We start from the raw sequence: 25,072 nt of genomic DNA, 5'->3' as shown, positions 1-25,072 counted from the left end.
AATTAATTCTTTCAGTGTCTATAAATCTAGATGACAAACAAAAAAGACGCTTTTGTTTATGCACTAGCAGTAATTCATACGAGATATCCAGCACTATTGTAATTTATTTCAGAAGAGGAGGCATTTTTTTTATGATGACATGGTCATTTAGTGCTGCAAAGATTAATTGATTAACTCGAGTATTCGGTTAGAAAAAAGATTCCAATTAAATTTTGCTGCTTCGAGTATTCGTTTAATTAAAATGGCGTCGTAATGGTTTGTTTTGAAAGTGTTTGCATTTAGTTTTATTGATTTGGGTGGATACACGGCCCTCTAGTCTACCTCATTTCACATGGCTGAATCCATCTGCTTCCTGTTAAGACCAACATAAGCTATGTTTTTGTTTGAGCTATTTTTTTTAATGCATTAGTAATTTAGTTTACAGGTATATTTAGCCATTTTTGTGGGAATATGTGTCAGAACCATTTAAAAGAATTTAAAAAAAAAAAAAAAAGTTAGCATTTTATAGCATTTAAGCTAGCGGACTTTTTCTATGTAAGTTAGCCAACTGTTGCTTTGTTGTACATAGATCCTCATTTATTCTTTTTTTTTTAGTACTGTTTGAGGCTCAGTGCAGGTATTTTAATTTATGTTCCTTATCCGATTACTCGATTATTCGAACTAAATATTTCATCGATTAATCGACGACTAATATAATCGATAGCTGCAGCTTTGACTCAGCTCCACTCAGCTTTGACGGCCTCGCCAACAATGCAGGCCCCCTATTTATCAGCCCCGCGCTCCATGTCCCGTCAATACATTATGAAGTCAATGGGTAGTCGGTGGAGTTGATTTCAACAAATTCCAATCCGGTTTGTCAGTTATTTGTTAGTTTCAGGGCTCCGGAATGGCTAAGCTAGCGCGAATCACTAGTGGTTGAAATCAACTCCATCCACTAATTAAACCCCCGCTAACTCAAATATTAAGCGTTATGTGAAAAATTCTGATCTTCCACCTTAAATTCAATTATCGGAAAGTCAATCACATGCGATGACATTTTTCTATTGTCATTCTTATGTTGAGACAACCAAAGGGAGAGAAATTGTTCATTAGTCAACGCTAAATTAATTTTCAAGTAACTTAGTTACTTTGATAAGTAATCAGCAAAGTACCTGGATTACCTTTTTGAGGCGTAATCAGTAATTAAATTACTTTTTCAAATAATCTGTGACAATACTGCTAATGTGGGCCAAACCAGAGCGCAACTATCCTTTATCCATGTCAAACGTATGAGTCAAAAGACTACCATATTGGCCCGAATATAAGACGGTGTTGTTTGCATTGAAATAAGATTGAAAAAGAGGGGGCTGTCTTATATTCGCGGTCTAGACATTATACCCATTCACGACGGTAGATGACGGCAGATATCATTGAAGTGATGTTCTGTTGTGACAGATCTCAGCTACTCTCCCTATTCACGACGCTAGATGGCGCCAGATATCATTGAAGCGATGTTCTGTCATGAAAGATCTAAGCTACTAGTTTAACCAGTTTGCATTATTTTATTGCAATGTTTTTACTTATTCAGATTTGTTTCAAGACTACAGTTGCAGTTAGATTTCACTTTGATGGTTAATACAGTTATTGCAATTTTGTTGTTTTATCACAAGATTGGTTTATTTACATTTCTAAAACCAAAAACCATTCATTTACGAATGTGATCGCACTTTAGTTTACATATTTAAGTGTTCAGCTATTAATATTTGAATGAGGCCAAATAACAAGCTTTTTCTCTCAAATACATTGTAATAATTATTAGAGATGTCCCGATCGATCGGGATGCCGATCAATCGGGTCCGATCACGTCATTTTCAAAGTATCGGAATCGGCAAAAAAATATCGGACATGCCTTTTTTTAATATATATATATTTTGATTAAATCGTTTTCTAATTGTATTTAACGTTACAGACATAATGTGTTACACTCTTCCAGAGTCTTTAGTTTAAGCTTAAGGTAGGGTTATCAAATTTATCGCGTTAACGGCGAGAATAAATATTTTTTACATTTATCACGTTACAATATTTAACGCAATTAACACATGCGCTGCATGACCCACTCACGCATTGTCGCAATCTATAATGGCTCCGTTTTACCCATACAGTATATAGAGCTAAAAGGCAGCGTAAAATGAGTAGAGTGAATTTTGGCAGCCTTTGGAGCCTTTTTTTAAAATGGCTAAAGCCTTACAATCTCTCTCCCAACGATTAGAATAATCATGGGAAGCAATGTGGGGAAGAAAGGTAGTAATTGATCTTTATCTTAACACCCTATGTTATTTCCCAACTCAGAGAAGATATATCAATTGGTACAGTCATGGTTGCACTTCCCATCATGCATTTGGCCAGAAGTTAAATGGCTACAGTATCATTTACTGAAAGCTCAACAAATAGACTAGATGGCAATATTTAGTCACAATATACAAAGTCACATTTATCCTTTAAGAATTACAAGTCTTTCTATCGGTGGATCCCTCTCACAGAAAGAATGTTAATAATGTAAATGCCATCTTGAGGATTTATTGTCATAATAAACAAAAATAGTACTTATGTACTGTATGTTGAATGTATATATTCGTCCGAGTTTTATTCATTTTTTTCTTAATGCATTGCCAAAATGTATATGATCGGGAAAAATTATCGGGAATGATTGGAATTGAATCGGGAGCAAAAAAAAAGCAATCGGATCGGGAAATATCGGGATCGGCAGATACTCAAACTAAAACGATCGGGAGCAAAAAAAACATGATCGGAACAACCCTAATAATTATTTGTTTCAGATGTACTGTAATTATTTTCTGTATAAAAATTAATTTGGTGTTCAAAAAGTCTTTTTTCAAACTTGAGTCTTGAAAAAGAGGGGGTCGTCTTATAATCAGGGCCGTCTTATATTCGGGCCAATACGGTAATTTCGACTTACATAGAAATACGGCTAACGCTGCCAGCGTAGGAGCTGAACTCATTCGTAACCCTGGGACTACCTGTATAAATCAAAAAGACTTTCCCAGCATAAATAGACATTTTGTAAACATGAGTCATTTTACAAAACCATTCTCTGACATGGAAGACCATGACACGAACTTCAGTGATTGCCATGACTAAAGCCGTACAAAAATAATGTTAATTTGCCTGCCTGATTTGGTCAAATTTGACACCCAATTACCGCTCATAAAAAGCGTGTCCATTTTGAAGAGAGCAGCCTGAATAGACCAACATCTCAGAAAAACAGCCATTTTGAGCCATTTATAGAGACGTTAAAGCCACCAAGACCTGTGTGTTTGTTGTTATTTTTGCATTGGACGGTCTCAACCAAATTGTTTGTACGCGATGAAAATTGAAAGACAAATTGGTGTGCTGATCCGGGAGCCAATTTACTCGGACTTGCTATTTCAGAACATGCACAGTCTAGAAAGTGACAGGTAATTTTTGAAACAGATTGCATTTGAAGTAAATATATATTCGAGTTGATCTTTCCAATTCACGTTTATAATTATCTTTGGCCTCTTTATGTAATATGTGTTGAGTGTTTCTTTTCATCAGCTGCTTTAGATGTAACTTTTACATCCTTGCATACGGAATTTCAATGAGTCAGACTTGTATTGACGTTAAAGCGGTTCAGTCGAACTGTACGATGGCAGTGAACTCAACACACTATACAACAACTTTGGTAGAAAAAAAAAAACAACAACAAAGAAAAACAGTTGTTGCTGTTTTGATTGACTAACATTTATTTGCACTTTTTACAAGGGCTGTTTGATTTTGCCTAACAAAAAAATCCAGATTATTTTCTCTCAAACCCGATTTTCAGATATCTATTAGGATTTGAGAAAATAATAATAAAAAATAATAATAATTAGGGTTGTTCCGATCATGTTTTTTTCTCCCGATCCGATCCCGATCGTTTGAGTATCTGCCGATACCGATATTTCCCGATCCGATTGCTTTTCTTTTTTGCTCCCGATTCAATTCCAATCATTCCCGATAATTTTTCCCCATCACATACATTTTGGCAATGCATTAAGAAAAAAAGGAATAAAACTCGGACGAATATATACATTCAACATACAGTACATAAGTTCAGTATTTGTTTATTATGACAATAAATCCTCAAGATGGCATTTACACTATTAACATTCTTTCTGTGAGAGGGATCCACAGATAGAAAGACTTGTAATTCTTAATTCTGTGACTTTGTATATTGTGACTAAATATTGCCATCTAGTGTATTTGTTGAGCTTTCAGTAAATGATACTGTAGCCATGCCCAAATGCATGATGGGAAGTGGAACCATGACTGTGCGTAGTACTACCAATTGATATATCTTCTCTGCGTTGGGAAATAATATAGGGAGTTAAGAAAAACATCAATTACTACCTTGCTTCCCCACGTTGCTTTCCATGATATTTCTAATCATAGGGAGAGGGATTGTAAGGCTTTAGCCAATTAAAACAAGGCTCTAAAGGCTTCCAAAATTCACTCTACTCATTTTACGCTGTCTTTTAGCTCTCTATATAGGTAAAACGGCGCCATTACAGATTGAGTGCGACAATGCGTGAGTGGGTCGTGCAGCGCATGCATTAATTGCGTTAAAAATTTTAACGTGATACATTTTTAAAAGAATTAATTACCGCCATTATCGGGATAAATTGGATAACCCTACCTTAAGCCAAAACTAAAGACTCTGGATGAGTGTAACATATTATGTCTGTAACGTTAAATACAATTAGAAAACGATTTTATTTAAAAAAAAAATAAAATAAAATATATATATATATATATATATATATATATACAGTATATATATATATATTTAAAAAAAGGCATGTCCGATATTTTTTTGCCGATTACGATACTTTGAAAATGACGTGATCGGACATTTCTAGTTGTGAGTACAATGAAATGAATTGAAAAAATTAGCCTAAGTTTAGCTTGAAATATTTAAGTTAAATGAATGTTAACTACCAGTTTTTTGTGCTTTTAACCAGGAGTCTAGAGTGTTTTACATTCATATCTATAGAAATTCTGCAATTTACAGTGGTATAAAAAGTATCTGAACCTTTTGGAATTCCTCACATATCTGCATAAAATCACCATCAAATGTGATCTGATCTTTGTCAAAATCACACAGATGTAAATACAGTGTCTGTGTAACAAAACTACCCAAACATTTATAGCTTTTCATATTTTAGACCCAACCATGGATAAAGCGGAGCAATATGGATGTTATCTCAAAGTCTTAGCTCTGACACCTTTTTGTCTTTCCAAAGGTAATGGATCAAATTATGTAAAATTTAGAGACGGAGGATGAAGATTGGCGTACTTGGAAAATGATGACTAACTGTGGTAAAAGTGTACAACACTAAATCATGACCCAGCACAAATTGTCAAGATGGGTGTTTAGGACAGAATTTCCAAATTGGATTGTTATTCACATTCAACTGACTCATCACATTTGCCAGGAAGCTCAATTTTTATGAAACTGTGAACTTAATCTTTCAGGGATAGATTTCTGCAACTCAAAATGAAGAAAACATTTTTAAACCATTAACTCAATCTTGATCAATTATTTAGCCAACAGTGTTGTGTTTGTCAACGATGATGATAACAGCGAGACAAGCAGGGGATGGCCAAGACATCTCACAAGCCCACGTCTGGACCAAGAAATCCAATCATCAGCTCTTCTGTTAATCAACAATGGACACTTCAGACCAATGAAAGGACTTCCTCTCCTCCCACAAGGAACATCTGATAACGGACGAACCCGTTGGACACTCAGCACTCACGTAGCGCTGAGGCTGTAAAAATCCTCAACTCTCATTGCCCTGACAACAGTCACGTACAAACTCTCCTGCCAAAACCGCAACAGACAACTACCCTAAATAATTCCCGAACATATCTTTCTACCAGCCCACAGCCCGCACCACAAAAGCCTTCAAAAGACTGAATTCTTTAGCTATAGCTGTCTTTTCTCGGGAATTTTTTGTTTACCTGTTAATTGTCGACCTTGGATCCAGCATTCCTCTTTGTCTGGGTCTGTTTGCTGTTTTTGCCTTGCTGTCTGATATGGAATAAATTGTCAACTTGTGTTGTGAAGCCTTTGCCAGCTTTTAAATGGTAAATGCAGAGTATGTATATAGTGCATCTATCCAAAGCGCTTTACATTCGCACACATTTACCCTTTCACGCAAACATTTTTACACACCGATGGTGCTGCTGCCATGCAAGGCGTTGCCAACCCATTGGGGGTTAATTTGGGTTCAGTACCTTGCCCAAGGGCAATTCAACAGTGGGCGGTCGTAGCTGGAAAATTGAACCGCTGATCCTTCGGTCCCAGGACAACTCATGCTACCAACTGTGCCACGGCTGCCCATTTTAAAAGGGAGTCGGTACAAGGGGTTAAAATGAAAGGGAATGCATGGAGTTTGGCCTTTTGGCCGGGTTGTGGTGGCCTGGGTCATTGGAATTGCGCTAGTGCGGTTCACAAGTGGTAACGATGACATTAGATCTAGTTTGTCAATCCCAGAATCCCCCGCGTTACTGTTACAGCACAACAAACTGTTCCTTAACAATGAAAATCGCTTACCGTTGACAAATGAGCGGGGAGCCAACGCTCCGGTAAAGGAACAAAGCCAAGCGACCCGTACGTAATCCTTTGGCAGACTTCGGGGGGGCTGGAGAATCCCCCGACTCTTATAGGCACGTCTGACACGGGGACGCGGGTGGCCACTCCTCACCCCCACGAAAACGCACCACCTGAACTCATGAGACACCCCCCCCCCCAAGGGCATGAGATTCCCCCCCAGTTGAGGCTCCCAGTGGTTAAACTAGAATGTTTATTTAAGTCATTTCATGAGATTCCCTCCAAACTATGGAACTCAAGCGCGTACTATGGTGCATACAAGTTATCTCGTGAGATTCCCTCCTAACTGTGGAACCCAAGCGCATTAAAAAACAATACGATAGTGCAAAACAAGTTATCTCGTGAGATTCACGACTAACTATGGAACCCAAGGTGAAAAACAATAACAAGAGGCAATCATACATCACAAAGGCATAATGTGCTAATGTTAAGGCATCACATAATATTTTCTCCCATCACAGACCCTAACATCGGCAACAAAATAAACCATACATTTCCAAAGATGGACGATGGACTCTCTCCCTCGGCTCTCCTGTCACGGACCCGTAATGTTATTCCCCCTTTTCCGCGATCGCGTGTAATTTTGTTCGTATTTAATAAACCCTTGAACGCATCCCTCCGTTGTTTTTCTGCTTTGAAGTACAACCTTGTTTCCACAAAAGCAGACCCTAACATCGGCAACAAAATAAACCACACATTTCCAAAGATGGACGATGGACTCTCTTCCTCGGCTCTACAATCCCGTAGCAATTTAATTCCGTTATGTTTTCAGGTTAATTTAGCTATTTCCAGCTTGCTATGTTGATAATTGCGATGTTTATCGCTTTTCATCTTAATGCAAAGAGAGAGGAAGTGATGATCGGCCCGCCATGATATTTACGTCATCAGCCAACGTGCTGTGACCCGGGAATTTAACACCTGCTTTCACGCACACCGCTTCCTGGGAAAGTCTCGGACATTATACGAAGAAGCGCCCCGTGAAATGTCTGCGTACGCTCTGTGTCAGTTGACCCGGGAATTTTTTTTTAGGGTTGTTCCGATCATGTTTTTTGCTCCCGATCAGATCCCGATCGTTTTAGTTTGAGTATCTGCCGATCCAGATATTTCCCGATCCGATTGCTTTTTTTTGCTTCTTATTGAATTCCAATCATATACATTTTGGCAATGCATTAAGAAAAAAATGAATACAACTCGGATGAATATATACATTCAACATACAGTACATGAATACTGTATTTGTTTATTATGACAATAAATCCTCAAGATGGCATTTACATTATTAACATTCTTTCTGTGAGAGGGATCCACAGATAGAAAGACTTGTGACCTTGTATATTGTGGCTAAATATTGCCATTTAGTGTATTTGTTGAGCTTTCAGTAAATGATACTGTAGCCATGCCCAAATGCATGATGGCAAGTGGAACCATGACTGTGCGTAGTGCTACCAATTCATATATCTTCTCTGCGTTGGGAAAAAACATAAGGTGTTAAGAAAAAGATCAATTGCTACCGTGCTTCCCCACATTGCTTCCCATGATATTTTTAATCGTAGGGAGAGGGATTGTAAGGCTTTAGCCAATTAATAAAGTCTCCAAAGGCTGCCAAAATTCATTCTACTCATTATACGCTACCTTTTATCTCTCTATATAGGTAAAACGGCGCCATTACAGATTGAGCGCGACAATGCGTGAGTGGGTCGTGCAGCGCGTGCATTAATTGCGTTAAATATTTTAACGTGATACGTTTTTAAAAAAAGGTAATTACCACCGTTATCGGGATAAATTTGATAACCCTACCTTAAACCTAAACTAAAGACTCTGAATGAGTGTAACATATTATGTCTGTAACGTTAAATACAATTAGAAAACAGTATAATTAAAAAATATATATATAAAAAAAAAAGGCATGGCGGATATTTTTTTGCCGATTCCGATTCTTTGAAAATGACGTGATCGGACCCGATCGATCGGGACGTCTCTATTTTTTTTCACGTACAACTGCTGCACGGTTAAATCCTGCGACATTCCCGGTGTTTCAGAGTGTGTGAAAGGGGCTAAATATTGGCAATTTTGAAATCAGCTTGAAGTGATGCTTCTGTGCGATTACTCATCCTCCACTACAGTACGAGAGGTGTTTGGTGTAACCGCTGCTCAGCTGTCCACTCCCACTTAAACCTGTGCTATAGGCTGTGGGTCGGGAAGGCCTAATGCACGAGGCATGGCTAAAAATGTCAAATTCTTCAAACACTCCCCCACATTGAGACATTCATGGCTGGCCATCACACACCTCACTGTTCTCTCACATTTTCTGTATCCAAGGGATTTTTTTTTTTCTCGTTAAAGGTGTGATGTCATTTTCCTGTTTTTTGCCATCATTTGCAGCTTGTTCCACTATTTTTATTTTCATCCACAATATTCATGGTGAGAGGAAAGTAGTGTCATTTGTGACATGGTATTTATTGCAAAAACAACAATATTTGGTTTTGTCTTTTGTGCATAGCAACTATGAGATGCTGGCTATATTGCTTTAGGTTTTCAGCAGTGTTGTTTTCGTCAACGACGACGATAACGAATATCACGATATTTCGTCAAAAAACTTTTTTCATGACGATGATGAGCTACAGTATCACAAAAATGAGTACACCCCTCGCATTTCTGCAGATATTTAAGTACAGTGGGGCAAATAAGTATTTAGTCAACCACTAATTGTGCAAGTTCTCCCACTTGAAAATATTAGGCCTGTAATTGTCAACATGGGTAAACCTCAACCATGAGAGACAGAATGTGGGAAAAAAAACAATCACATTGTTTGATCTTTAATGAATTAATTTGCAAATCATGGTGCAAAACAAGTGTTTGGTCAATACCAAAAGTTCATCTCAATACTTTGTTATGTACCCTTTGTTGGCAATAACGGAGGCCAAACGTTTTCTGTAACTCTTCACAAGTTTTTCACACACTGTTGCTGGGATTTTGGCCCATTCCTCCATGCAGATCTCCTCTAGAGCAGTGATGTTTTGGGGCTGTCGTTGGGCAACACGGACTTTCAACTCCCACCACAGATTTTATATGGGGTTGAGATCTGGAGACTGGCTAGGCCACTCCAGGACCTTGAAATGCTTCTTATGAAGCCACTCCTTTGTTGCCCTGGCTGTGTGTTTGGGATTATTGTCACGCTGAACGACCCAGCCACGTCTCATCTTCAAGGCCCTTGCTGATGGAAGGAGATTTTCACTCAAAATCTCTCAATACATGGCCCCATTCATTCTTTCCTTTACACAGATCAGTCGTCCTGCTCCCTTTGCAGAAAAACAACCCCAAAGCATGATGTTTCCACCCACATGCTTCACAGTGGGTATGGTGTTCTTCGGATGCAATAACGTATTCTTTTTCCTCCAAACACGAGAACCTGTGTTTCTACCAAAAAGTTCTATTTTGGTTTCATTTTACCATAACACATTCTACCAATCCCTTCTGGATCATCCAAATGCTCTCTAGCAAACCGCAGATGGGCCTGGACGTGTACTGGCTTCAACAGGGGGACACGTCTGGCAGTGCAGGATTTGAGTCCCTGGCAGGTGTCCTGCCTAAAACTTTTGCACAGTACTGTATATATATGTATTTTAATTAAATCGTTTTCTAATTGTATTTAACGTTACAGACATAATATGTTACACTCATCCAGAGTCTTTAGTTTAGGTTTAAGGTAGGATTATCAAATTTATCCCGATAACGGCGGTAATTAATTTTTAAAAAATGTATCACGTTAAAATATTTAACGCAATTAATGCATTCACTGCACGACCCACTCACGCATTGTCGCGCTCAATCTGTAATGGCGCCGTTTTACCTATATAGAGAGATAAAAGATAGCGTAAAATAAGTAGAGTGAATTTTGGCAGCCTTTGGAGCCTTTTTTTAATTGGCTAAAGCCAGGCCATTTGGGGACCCTAAGCAAAATAATGCAAAGGGGCCCATATTTTTGGCCCACCATTTCGTCACAGTGTACTATGAAACCCATACATGCAATCCAACCCATACATCCATATTTTGTTTATTATTCAGATTTTGTTGCACTGCATACTCCAAACTTCTCACCTCAAATTATTGTCAGCACTTACAGTAGATAGCGCCAAACCTTTTTCTAAAAGAGGAAAGAAAAGTTAAGGAAGAACTTTTATTTTTTTTAAGCTTGTAATCAAGTATCAAAACCCACAAAAGTCAAATAAAACAAACTGTAGTTAACAAAATAGAATATAAATTAAACAATTGCCAGATTTGGGGCCCTCTAGTGTTCAGGGGCCCTAAGCAGCTGCATAGTCTGCCTATTGGCTGGGCCGGCCCTGGCTAAAGCCTTACAATCCCTCTCCCTACAATTAGAAATATCATGGGAAGCAATGTGGGGAAGCACGGTAGCAATTGATCTTTTTCTTAACACCTTATGTTTTTTCCCAACGCAGAAAAGATATATGAATTGGTAGCACTACGCACAGTCATGGTTCCACTTCCCATCATGCATTTGGGTATGGCTACAGTATCATTTACTGAAAGCTCAACAAATACACTAGATGGCAATATTTAGTCACAATATACAGAGTCAAAAGCCTTTCTAGCCGTGGATCCCTCTCACAGAAAGAATGGTAATTATGTAAATGTCATCTTGATTATTATATTATTATTGTCATAATAAACAAATAAAGTACTTATGTACTGTATGTTGAATGTATATATTCGTCCGAGTTTTATTCATTTTTTTCTTAATGCATTGCCAAAATGTAAATGATCGGGGAAAATGATCGGGAATGATTGGAATTGAATCGGGAGCAAAAAAAAAGCTATCGGATCGGGAAATATCGGGATCGGTAGATACTCAAACTAAAACGATCGGGATCGGATCGGGAGCAAAAAAACATGATCGGAACAAACCTAATCACGATATATCACCATTTCGATATTTTTGTCACACCCCTATTGAATACAACCTCCCCCCACTGAGTATCAAAATGATCTGAAAACAATATTTGAAGATAAATAGTACATTGTCATGTAAAGACTGCTTCCCATAAGAGAATTTGACCTTCTGAAAGAACTGCAGTTAAATCTTTTCTATTGTGCCGGTGGCCTTCACTTGCAAGAGTGAAAGATGGATAAAGTTTCTTCTTTTTTCAAGTCACTATCCTATGGTGCAGTTCGATGAGTGCACGATTGAGAATGTTCACAGTACCACAATCATCTTTGGCGAGAAGAATTGATCGCACACACTTTGCGGTGGGTATGCATGTCTTTTGTGTCAACCAGAGGAAATGACTAGATGTTTTATGCCACTGCAGCTGCAGTCGAAGTGTCCTGTGTATGTAACCTTCTCATCAATACTTTGTTTGGTGAACACAAGAGACAAGCATCCTTAGCTCGCCTCTGCCCTCCTCAGGTACAGCCGGGTACGGCAGGACTTCCGGTTCTCCTGGTCATTAATATTCATCTTGTGGTGCAGACTTTCTCCCTCTTTCACCCAGTGTATCAGCTTTTTAATGAACCCTTTTCAGCCTGAGTCTAAAACACTGATTGTTGACAGGAAGTTAGACGCTCGGTCAAATCTGAATGAGGCGAGAAAGGAAAAAGAACAGTGACTAGGGAGTGAAGTGACTAAAGATTCCGAGAAGAATCGTTGTCATCTTTTGTTAAGATGCTATTGACGTTATATCAGCGCCATATGTGCATGAATGGAAGATGGCAAACCTGCCTGGAAGATGCGACATTCATCTACATAAGCACATGTGCTGTGCAATATTATATCATAGTCTGTAACAGAAGAGCCTTTCTCCTTCTCATTGGCGTTATTTCACTGCGGAGCTCACACAAAATCAAATGCAATAAGGTGTTGTCACTACGATGAATAAACATGACCTTTAAGAAGGGAAAACGGCATGTGTTGTGCAATACCCATGATAATTTTTTAAATTAGTTGTCCATTATTATGCAAATACTTATCCCCTGCTTGCATTAGTTGGAACAAAGTGCTGCTATACAACAGGTTTCAAGGGGTTTAGTCAGGATCACTGATTGGTAATCAGTTTTTTGTGTCTCGCACTTCTATGAAGGGGCTATCCGGGTAACACAGGGGCATATTCTGCCGTGAAAACATAAGCGGAGTTTAAGGGGGGGCCAAAGGGGGGGCCGAAAAGTATCATTGCGTGTAATTGGCTCTCACACATATACAGTGGGGCAAATAAGTATTTAGTCAACCAACAATTGTGCAAGTTCTCCTACTTGAAAAGATTAGAGAGGCCTCTAATTGTCAACATGGGTAAACCTTAACCATGAGAGACAGAATGTGGTAAAAAAAAACAAAAAAAACAAACAAACAGAAAATCACATTGTTTGATTTATAAAGATTTCCAAATTAGAATGGAAAAAAAGTATTTGGTCACCTACAAACAAGCAAGATTTCTGGCTGTCAAAGAGGTCTAACTTCTTCTAACGAGGTCTAACCTAACCTACCTGTACTAATGGCACCTGTTTTAACTCATTATCGATATAAAACACACCGGTCCACAGGGCCGCCCCAGGCCATTTGAGGGCCCTAAGCAAAATAATGCCAAGGGGCCCATATTTTTGGCCAACCATTTCATCACAGTGTACTGTGAAACCCATACATGCAATCCAACCCATATGTCCATATTTTGTATATTAATCATATTTTGTTGCACTGCATACTTCAAACTTCTCACCCCAAATGACTTTGTAATGACAAGAAAATGGCTGTTTGCATGGATAAACGGCAATGTGCGCCACATTATTCATGATGCTCTATTAACAACGTATAAAATGAGGTTGCCAGATTGGGGGCCCCCTAGTGGTCAGGGGCCCTAAGCAGCTGCATAGTCTGTGTATAGGCTGGGCCGGCCTTGCCTGTCCACAAACTCAGTAAGTCACACTCCAAACTGCACTATGGCCAAGACCAAAGAGCTGTCGAAGGACACCAGAGACAAAATTGTAGACCTGCACCAGGCTGGGAAGACTGAATCTGCAATAGGTAAAATGCTTGGTGTAAAGAAATCAACTGTGGGAGCAATTATTACAAAATGGAAGACATACAAGACCACTGATAATCTCCCTCGATCTGGGGCTCCATGCAAGATCTCACCCCGTGGCGTCAAAATGATTACAAGAACGGTGAGCAAAAATCGGAACAACTCTAGTTACAATTTATTTTACGTATATACAGTGCCGGTCAAAAGTATTGGCACCCCTGCAATTCTGTTAGATAATGCTTGATTCCTCCCAGAAAATGATTGCAATTACAGATATTTAATAATTAATACAGATATATCTTGATTCATTTATCAGTGACATACTGTATGTGGTGGCGCACTGACAAATAATTGCTATTCCATTAGATGGCAGGAGGTGCAATCAAGCTGTGCATCCACCTGCAGCCATTCATGCCACAGATTACGTCAAGGCTTCCTGGTATCATAACAACACTGCGCTCAACTAAATATTTCACACTGATTAAGAACATTTGTGAGAAAATCAAGAGAATTTCACTGTTCATACTGTTGTGTGACATTTGTGGCTGGCTAGGGAAACAATCTAATCGCTGATTTAAAGCTATGAATACATTTGACTTTGACTCACTTTTGTGAAATGTGATGCTGTACTGTACTTGTTTGAATTTTGTATGATCAATACTCAAATCTACTCTAATGTGCAGCTTCACCAGCACATGATATGACGCACGCCTGCTTACACGTATCAGACATTAACACATTTTTTTAGTTGCGTAAATCACCTCTTTTTGTTTTGTTAAATCACTAACCACAAATTGTTTTAACCAATAATGAGTGGAATGCGTGAATATGAGTCTCTGGAGAAAAGAGATACTGACGCATTTACTGTAGATACGTGAGCCGTTTTGATGCGCGCAAATTATTAATTTGACATGATGATTACTGAACAGATTTACTGTAGGTTGCAACGTTTAAAAGTCACACAAAACAAACAAAACAAATCTACATACAAATGAATAGTAGTAGTCGTGCTGTGAGATAAAGTTGATTAAAAAAAAAAAATTCTGTAAATTATCGTTGAAATGGAAAGATAAGACATATATATATATATATATATATATATATATATATATATATATACACACATATAGGTTAGTGGATATATACATTCAACATACGGTACATAAGTACTGTATTTCTTTATTATAACAATAAATCAACAAGATGGCATTACCATTATTAACATTATGTTAAAGCGATCCATGGATAGAAAGACTTGTAGTTCTTAAAAGATAAATGTTAGTACAAGGTGTAGAAATTTTATTTTAATAAAATTTGTAAAATTTTCAATCAAAAAATAAACTAGTAGCCCGCCATTGTTGATGTCAATAATTACTTACACAATGCTCATGGGAGCTGAAGCCTATAAAATCAGTCACACCCAAGCGCCAGCAGAGGGCGGCAAAACTCCAAAAAACACAACAAGTAGACCTTTCACTGTGCTGTCATTTTAATCTGTTTGAGCGGGGCATTTGTGCGTTAATTGCGTAAAATATTTTAACAGGATTAATTAAAAACGCGTTAACGCGATAATTTTGACAGCCCTAATTATATATATATTAGGGGTGTCAAACGATTAAAATTTTTAACCGAGTTAATTACAGCTGAAAAATTAATTAATCGTAATTAATCGCAATTAATCGCAATTCAAACCATCTATACAATATGCCATATTTTTCTGTAAATTATTGTGATGGATATGGATGGATATATACATTCAACATACGGTACACAAGTACTGTATTTGTTTATTATAACAATAAATCAACAAGATGGCATTACCATTATTAACATACTGTTAAAGCGATCCATGGATAGAAAGACTTGTACTTCTTAAAAGATAAATAAAAATAATAAATAAAATATATAAACAAATAAAACAAATATTTATAAAAATTTATAGAAAATAAATAAAAGATAATAACTAGTACAAGTTATAGAAATTTTATATTAAAACCCCTCTTCATGTTTTCGTTTTAATAAAATCTGTAAAATTTTCAATCAAAAAATAAACTAGTAGCCCGCCATTGTTGATGTCAATAATTACTTACACAATGCTCATGGGAGCTGAAGCCTATAAAATCAGTCGCACCCAAGCGCCAGCAGAGGGCGGCAAAACACAACAAGTACACCTTTCACTGTGCTGTCATTTTAATCTGTTTGAGCGGGGCATTTGTGCGTTAATTGCGTAAAATATTTTAACGGGATTAATTAAAAAAATTAATTACCGCTCGTTAACGCGATAATTTTGACAGCTCTAATATATATATATATATATATATATATATATATCCGTATTGGCCCGAATATAAGACGGCCCTGATTATAAGACGACCCCCTCTTTTTCAAGACTCAAGTTTGAAAAAAGACTTTTTGAACACCAAATTAATTTTTACACAGAAAATAATTACAGTACATCTGAAACAAATTTTAACAATATATTTGAGAGAAAAAGCATGTTATTTTGCCCCATTCAAATCTTAATAGCTCAACATTTAAATATGTAAACTAAAGTGCAATCACATTCGTAAATGCATGGCTTCAGGTTTTTGAAATGTAAATAAACTAGGGCTGTCAAAATTACTGCGTTAACAGGCGTTAATTAATTTTTTAAATTAACCACGTTAAAATATTTGACGCAATTAACGCACATGCCCCGCTCAAACAGATTAAAATGACAGCAGTGCCATGTCTACTTGTTACTTGTGGTTTTTGTCTCCCTTTGCTGGCACTTTGGTGCAAGTGATTTTATGGGTTGACATCAACAATGGCGAGCTAATAGTTTATTTTATGATTGAAAATTTGACAAATTTTATTAAAACGAAAACATTAAGAGGGGTTTTAATTAGGGTTGTTCCGATCATGTTTTTTTGCTCCCAATCCGATCCCAATCGTTTTAGTTTGAATATCTGTCGATCCCGATATTTCTCGATCCGATTGCTTTTTTTGCTCCCGATTCAATTCCAATCATTCCCGATAATTTTTCCCGATCATATACATTTTGACAATGCATTAAAAAAAAAAAGAATAAAACTCGGACGAATATAGACATTTAACATACAGTACATAAGTACTGTATTTGTTTATTATGACAATAAATCCTCAAGATGGCATTTACATTATTAACATTCTTTCTGTGAGAGGGATCCACGGATAGAAAGACTTGTGACTTTGTATATTGTGACTAAATATTGCCATCTAGTGTATTTGTTGAGCTTTCAGAAAATGATACTGCAGCCTTGCACCAATGCATGATGGGAAGTGGAACCATGATGGGAAGTGGAATCATAACTGTGCGTAGTGCTAGCAATTCATATATCTTCTCTGCGTTGGGAAATAAAATAAGGTGTTAAAGATCAAATGCGACCTTGCTTCCCCATGTTGCTTTCCATGATATTTCTAATCGTAGGGAGAGAGATTGTAAGGCTTTAGCCAATTAAAATAAGCCTCCAAAGGCTGCCAAAATTCACTCTACTTAATTTATGCTGCCTTTTATCTCTCTATATAGGTAAAATGGCGGCATTACAGATTGAGCGCGATAATGCGTGAGTGGGTCGTGCAACGCATGCATCAATTGCGTTAAATTTTTTTAACGTGATACATTTAAAAAAAAAAACTTATTACCGCCGTTATTGGGATAAATTTGATAACCCTACCTTAAGCCTAAACTAAAGACTCTTGGTGAGTGTCACATATTATGTCTGTAACGTTAAATACAATTAGAAAATGATTTAATGAAAAAAAAATATATATATGTTGAAAAAAGGCATGGCCGATATTTTTTTGCCAATTCCGATACTTTGAAAATGACGTGATCGGACCCGATCGATCGGGATGGACATCTCTAGTTTTAATATAACATTTGTATAACTTGTACTAACATTTATCTTTTAAGAACTATAAGTCTTTCTATCCATGGATCGCTTTAACAGAATGTTAATGTTAATGCCATGTTATTGATTTATTGTTGTCATAAACAAATACAGTACTTATGTACAGTATGTTGAATGTATATATATCCCTCTTGTGTCTTATCTTTCCATTCCAACAATAATTTACACAAAAATATGGCATATTTTATAGATGGTTTGAATTGCGATTATTTTTTAAGCTGTGATTAACTCGATTAAAAATTTTAATCGTTTAACAGCCCTAAAATAAACCTCTATTGTGATAAACAACAAAATTGCAATAACTGCATTAACCATCAAAATGAAGTCTAACTGTAACTGTAGTCTTGAAACAAATCTGAATTAGGAAAAACATTGCAAAAAAATAATGCAAACTGGTTAAACTTGAGAGTAGCTGAGATCTGTCATGACAGAACATCGCTTCGATGATATCTGGCGCCATCTGGCGTCGTGAATGGATATAATGTCTAGACCGCGAATATAGGACGACCCCTACTTTTTCAGTCTGTAAATTATTGTTGGAATGGAAAGATAAGTCACAAGACGGATATATACATTCAACATACTGTACATAAGTATTGTATTTGTTTATTATAACAATAAATCAACAAGATGGCGTTAACATTAACATTCTGTTAAAGCGATCCATGTATAGTAGGACGTGTAGTTCTTAAAGGATAAATGTTAGTACAAGTTATAGAAATTTTATATTAAAACCCCTCTTAATGTTTTCGTTTTAATAAAATTTGCAAAATTTTCAATCAAAAAATGAACTACTAGCTCGCCATTGTTGATGTCAATAATTACACAATGCTTATTGTGCTTAAACCCATAAATTCAGTCGCACCAAAGCGCCAGCAGAGGGAGACCAAAAAAAAAAAAAAAAAAAAAAAAAAAAAAAAGTAACAAATGTACATGTCACTGTGCTGTCATTTTAATCTGTTTGAGTGGGGCATGTGCGTTAATTGCGTCAAATATTTTAACGTGATTAATTAAAAATTAATTACCACCCATTTACGCGATAATTTTGACAGCCCTAAATTAGATTATTGCACAATAAACATAAAATCTGAGTTGTGCGTCACGTGAAAAACAAAGAATAATACACTCATGCATAGCTGTCGGAAAACAAGGGGCGAATGAAGAGAATGCTACGATACACACATACAGTAGAGGTCCCTTTTAGCCAATTGGATGCCAGGAATGCTAAACAATAGCCAATAGCAGAGCAGCTATAAGTATGTTACATTCAGTAAACTCTGGGAGCTGCAAGTACCAGCCATACTGTATTTTTGCCTTTTGTATCCTGAAATTTCTTTCCTAACATGAGGCAATATTTTCCCGTTGATGCGTGTCTTAACCTGAAAATTCTGTTTGTAGAGACGTTCTTAAGTAGAGGTACCACTATATACTGAATTTGACAATGAAATAAACCAACCTGCTATTGAACATTTATTATATTAGATATCCTTTCTCATCAATTACTATCATCAAACCATAGACTTAATAATATATTAATGGTATATAGGGCGCAGGGCTGATTATTAGGGGGCCTATCTCCATCAAAGCTGACACAGACGAAGAGCTTTTTACGGTGAACATTCTTGTAAATAAATTCTTGAATCTCTGAATTCTTTATAGATACGTAAAATAGTCTTGATTCTTGGTAAAAGCAAAAAAAAAAAAAAAAATGGGCAGTTGGTATTTATTTTACGTAAATATGTTGAATATGCTGCTAGTCTTTAAGCCACTGTGGTGCCGCCTTATCACTACGAAGAGGTTTTTATGTTGATAATTCTTGTGAATAAATGATTAAATCCCTGAATTCTTTATAGATATGGACATAAAACAGTCTCGATTTTTGGTTAAAAGCAAAAAAACGGGCAGTTAGTATTTATTTTATGTAAATATGTGGAATGTGCTGCAAGTCTTTAAGCCACTGTGGCGCCGCCTTATTACCACAAAGAGCTTTTTACGTTGAAAATTCTTGCAAATAAATGCTTGAATCTCTGAATTTTTTATAGATATGGACGTAAAATAGTCTCGATTCCTGGTAAAAGCGAAAAAAAAAAAGGGCAGTTAGTATTTATTTTACGTAAATACGTTGAATGTGCTGCTAGTCTTTAAGCCACTGTGGCGCCGCCTTATTACCACAAAGCTCTTTTTACGTTGAAAATTCTTGCAAATAAATGCTTTAATCTCTGAATTATTTATTGATGTGGACGTAAAATAGTCTCGATTCTTGGCAAAAGCAAAAAAAAAAAAAAAAGAGCAGTTAGTATTTATTTTACGTAAATATGTTGAATGTGCTGCTAGCCTTTAAGCCACTGTGGCGCCGCCTTATCATCACAAACAGCTTTTTACGTTGAAATTTCTTGTGAATAAATGCTTAAATCCCTGAATTCTTTATAGATATGGACGTAAAACAGTCTCGATTCTTGGTTAAAAAAAAACAAACAAAGAAAACACGTGCAGATATCATTTATTTTATGTAAATATTGCAAACTATGATGCTAGTCAGTAAGCAAATATAGCGGCGGCCTTATATAAACAAAGAGCTTTTTCCGTTGAAAGTTCTTGTGAACAAATGCTTAAATCCCTGAATTCTTTATAGATATAGACGTAAAACCGTCTCAATTCATGGTTAAAAGCAAAAAAAAAAAAAACGGGCAGTTAGCATTTATTTTACGTAAATATGTCGAATGTGCTGCTAGTCTCTAAGCCACTGTAGCGCCGCCATATCACCACAAAGAGCTTTATATGTTGAAAATTATTGCTAATACATGCTTAAATCCCTGAATTCTTTATAGATATGGACATAAAACAGTCTCGATTCTTGGTTGAAAGCAAAAAAACGGGCAGTTAGCATTTATTTTATGTAAATATGTGGAATGTTCTGATAGTCTTTAAGCCACCGTGGCGCCACCTTATCACCACAAAGAGCTTTTTGCGTTGAAATTTCTTGTGAATAAATGCTTAAATCCCTGAATTCTTTATCGATTTGAACATAAAACAGTCTTGTTTCTTGGTTAAAAGAAAAAAAAAACGGGCAGACTCCCCGTCCCAGCCAATCCCATAACTGACTCCGCCTTATGTATTTGATTGACAGAAGACAAATCATTGTGCTGAAAAACGACATGAAATAAAAAGGCTATTGTGGAAAATGGCATTACGAAAAAAAAAAAAAAAAATACTGTGAAAAACGCTTTATCTTGTAAAATCTTTTTCATAATAATACTACCTTATTTTACAATTTTAGGGCCATAGTACACAATTTGGCATTTCTCAAACTGGTATTTATTTCAAAATGTCGTTTTGATTCATTTAATTTTGACACGTTTGTCATTCCATAATCACTAGCTCTTTTACTGAAATGAAATGTATGGCATATAACTGCAGGTTAATCGAAAAAAACAGAAGCAAGTGTGTTTAAATAGAGTTTTTATACTTATAAACTTACTGGCACGCTACACACCCACATACATGCATTTAGTGAAGACCGTGACTTAGTGACGTCAGGTGTTCGTCATTGTTATTTTTTGCAAGCAACATAAAAAGACCCACACACTGTGACACATTGGTTAAATCTACACTAATATAGACTCACATTCTAAGTGTGACCTGCATGGCATATCCTCCGCAGAAGCCACCAGCGACACTAAGAAATGGAATGAATCATTAAGCATGCATGAAAGTGGTTCAGTTTTAGAGAAAAATATTCTGAATAATTAAATACAATAGATGAAGGAAGTTTATTTTGGTCACAGTTAATACACCACCTGTTGCCCATTTGAACATCTTATGGAAAGTTAACTTTAAATCAGTGCTTCTCTTTTTTTTTTTTTTTTTTTCTTGTTATGACCCCCGGAAGACGTAAACGTTTCCCACTCCTCCCCCATAACACTCTCCCACCTCTGTAAGTAGTACCATTTGTCTATAAAATTATATTATTACTTTAAGTACACCTCTGCGTAACATTGCGTTTTTAATATTAAAGAAAATATTAGGCCTGTCAAAATTATCGCGTTAACGGGCGGTAATTAATTTTTTAAAATTAATCACGTTCAAATATTTGACGCAATTAACGCACATGCCCCGCTCAAACAGACTAAAATGACAGTCGAGTGTCATGTGAACTTGTTACTTGTGTTTTTTGTCTCCCTCTGCTGGTGCTTTGGTGCGACTGAATTTGTGGGTTTAAGCACAATGAGCATTGTGTCATTATTGACATCAACAATGGTGAGCTACTAGTTTATTTTTTGATTGAAAATTTTACAAATGTTATTAAAACAATAACATTAAGAGGGGTTTTAATATAAAATTTCTATAACTTGTACTAACATTTATCTTTTAAGAAGTACAAGTCTTTCTATCCATGGATCACTTTAATAGTTAATAATGTTAATGCCGTCTTGTTGATTTATTGTTATAATAAACAAATACAGTACTTATGTACCGTATGTTGAATGTATATATCCATCTTGTGTCTTATCTTTCCATCCCAACAATAATTTCCAGAAAAATATGGCATATTTTATAGATGGTTTGAATTGCGATTAATTACGATTAATTAATTTTTAAGCTGTGATTAACTCGATTTAAAAATTTTAATCGTTTGACAGCCCTAAAAAAATAAATAAATCCACTTACAGTACGTAAAACTTTATTAACATTGTTTTGTTTGGAAGAGAAAAGACAAAGTGCATCAAAATACCTGAAAAAAGGCACATCCAAACTGTAAAAATACACTTCAGGAACTTTTTGAGACCATTTAAAACTGAAAAATCAAATATAATAATTCATTAACATTAGTTTGTTTGTAAGACAAAAGACTAACGAGCATTTTTGTATTGTTCTCGTATCGTCAGACGAAAACTAGCATTCGTCTCGTTATGTTTTAGTCTCCTAAAACACGTTTTTAGCTCGTTATCGTCGCGTCATCGTCATGAAAAAAACGTGTTCGCTGACGAAATATTTTCGTTATCGTCCAGCTGATTTTCAGTTTTTTTTTTTCTCTTGTTTTTTTGAACATCTCCTTAAAACCAGTTAAAGCCGAGGTTTGGGGCAATAATTACAAAACTTTGCTATATTCAGTAAATATACTGCAGAAAAGACACTGCTGGCCAAATGTATTGGCACCCCTGCAATTCTGTCAGATAATGCTCGATTTCTCCCAGAAAATGCTTGTAATTACAAATGCTTTGGGAGTAATTAACATTTAATTAATTATTATTTATCATTTTACACAATATTCCAAAAATGGGGCAGACAAAAATATTGGCACTCTTTGAAAAATCATGTGATGCTTATCTAATTTGTGTAATTAACAGCACCTGTGGCACAAAACAGGTGGTGGCAATAACTAAATCACACTTGCAGCCACTTAAAATGGATTAAAGTTGACTCAACCTCTGTCCTGTGTCCTTGTGTGTACCACATTGAGCATGGAAAAAAGAAAGAAGACCAAAGAACTGTCTGAGGACTTGAGAAGCAAAATTGTGAGGATGCATAGGTAATCTCAAGGCTACATCTCCAGAGACCTGAATGTTCCTGTGTCTACCGTGCGCAGTGTCATCAATAAGTGTAAAGCCCATGCCACTGTGGCTAACCTCCCTAGATGTGGACAGAAAAGAAAAATTGACGAGAGATTTCAACGAAAGATTTTGCTGGTGGTGGATTAAGAACATCGACTAACATCCAAACAAGTTCAAGCTGTCCTGCAGTCCAAGGGTACAACAGTGTCAACCCGTCCGTCGGCGTCTGAATGAAAAGGGACTCTATGGTAAGATACCCAGGAAGACCCCACTTCTGACACAGAGACATAAAAAAGTCAGGCTGGAATTTGCCAAAACTTACATGAGAAGTCCAAAAATGTTTTGGAAGAATGTTCTCTGGTCAGATGAGACAAAAGTAGAGCTTTTTTTGGGGGGGGGGGAAGGCATCAACATAGAGTTTACAGGAAGAAAAAACAAGGCCTTCTAAGAAAAGAACACAAACATGGTAGAGGTTCCCTGATGTTTTGGGGTTGCTTTGCTGCCTCTGGCACTGGACTGCTTGTATGTGTGCATGGCATTATGAAGTCTGAAGACTACCACACTGCAAAAAAATCCACTTCTAAAACGAATAAAAAATTATTTGAAATGAGAAGATTTGCTTATTACAAGAAAATTCTGCCAATGGAACAAGCAATTTTTGTCTTGCAAATAATTCTTAAAATAAGACATCCATTCAGGATGAACTAGTAAAATATAACCCTGATGTTTTGGGGTTGCTTTGCTGCCTCTGGCAATGGACTGCTTGACCGTGTGCATGGCATTATGAAGTCTGGAGACTACCACACTACAAAGAATTCCACTTCTAAAACAAGTAAAAAATTATTTGAAGTGGGATAAGATTTGCTTATAACAAGAAAATTCTGCCAATGGAACGTGCAATTTTGGTCTCGCAAAGAATTCTTAAAATAAGACATTCATTCAGGATGAAATAGTAAAATATAGCTAGTTTGAAGATCTCATTCATCCTGAATGGATGTCTCAAAAGACAAAAATTGCTTGTTCCAATGGAAAAATGATCTTACTTGTTATAAGCAAATCTTATCTCATTTCATGTAAATTTTTACTCGTTTTAGAAGTGGCATCTTTTTCCAGTGCAACAAATTTTGCAGCATAATTTAGGGCGCAGTGTGAGAAAGCTGAGTCTCCCTCAGAGGTCTGAAAATGTGAATTGTTTTCCAAAGTAAAAGCAGATTTTTTTCATATGCTACTTTGACCTAACAAAAATGAAGAAATCTGATAATATTTACAATTGAGAAGTTATAATTTCAAGAATTTAGACAAGTTTAAGGTGCAGAAGGTCCAAAGCGATTGATTGGTTTTCAATGTAGTTGTCGATTAATTTGCTAACCGGGTAGTGGTCGATTAATCGATGCACCTCTGATCTGGGGTCAGTATAAACAATTGAGTGCAGTCAGGTGCTGCTTGTTTAAGCAGAAACTTCATTGGTTAAACTGTCAACGCTCAGTTGATTGCCTTCCAAAGAAAGTACATAACTACCGTGTGGCTATTGACAAAAATAGTATTTTCTAAAACTATTAACAGTTGATACATTGACGTAACTTCTCACAGCCCCGTCGGAACTCACCGAATCAAACTTGCTCGGAATCTATCCAACCGTGCCCCCTTGCTTTTTCAACATCAGTGTAAGTGACGTCCATCTGGGCACGGGCTTTTCAAGTGCTGTTACTCATGTTGTCATTGTGTCGAATAACTGCAATCAAGCCACCAGACTTGTATTTTCTCAATGGACTGTGTGTGCGTGCTTGCGGTCAGGTCTGTTTGCACAGTTAATTTCTGTCTGGTTGGGAATGAAAAGGGTTTGAGAGAATTGTCGAGACTCGGCAGCTCCGGTGACGTCAA

This window comes from Corythoichthys intestinalis, chromosome 22 (genome assembly GCF_030265065.1).
Source record: "Corythoichthys intestinalis isolate RoL2023-P3 chromosome 22, ASM3026506v1, whole genome shotgun sequence".
NCBI classification, from domain to species: Eukaryota; Metazoa; Chordata; class Actinopteri; order Syngnathiformes; family Syngnathidae; genus Corythoichthys; species Corythoichthys intestinalis.
The sequence above is the reverse complement of the archived record's forward strand: the minus strand, read 5'-3'. Positions refer to the sequence as shown.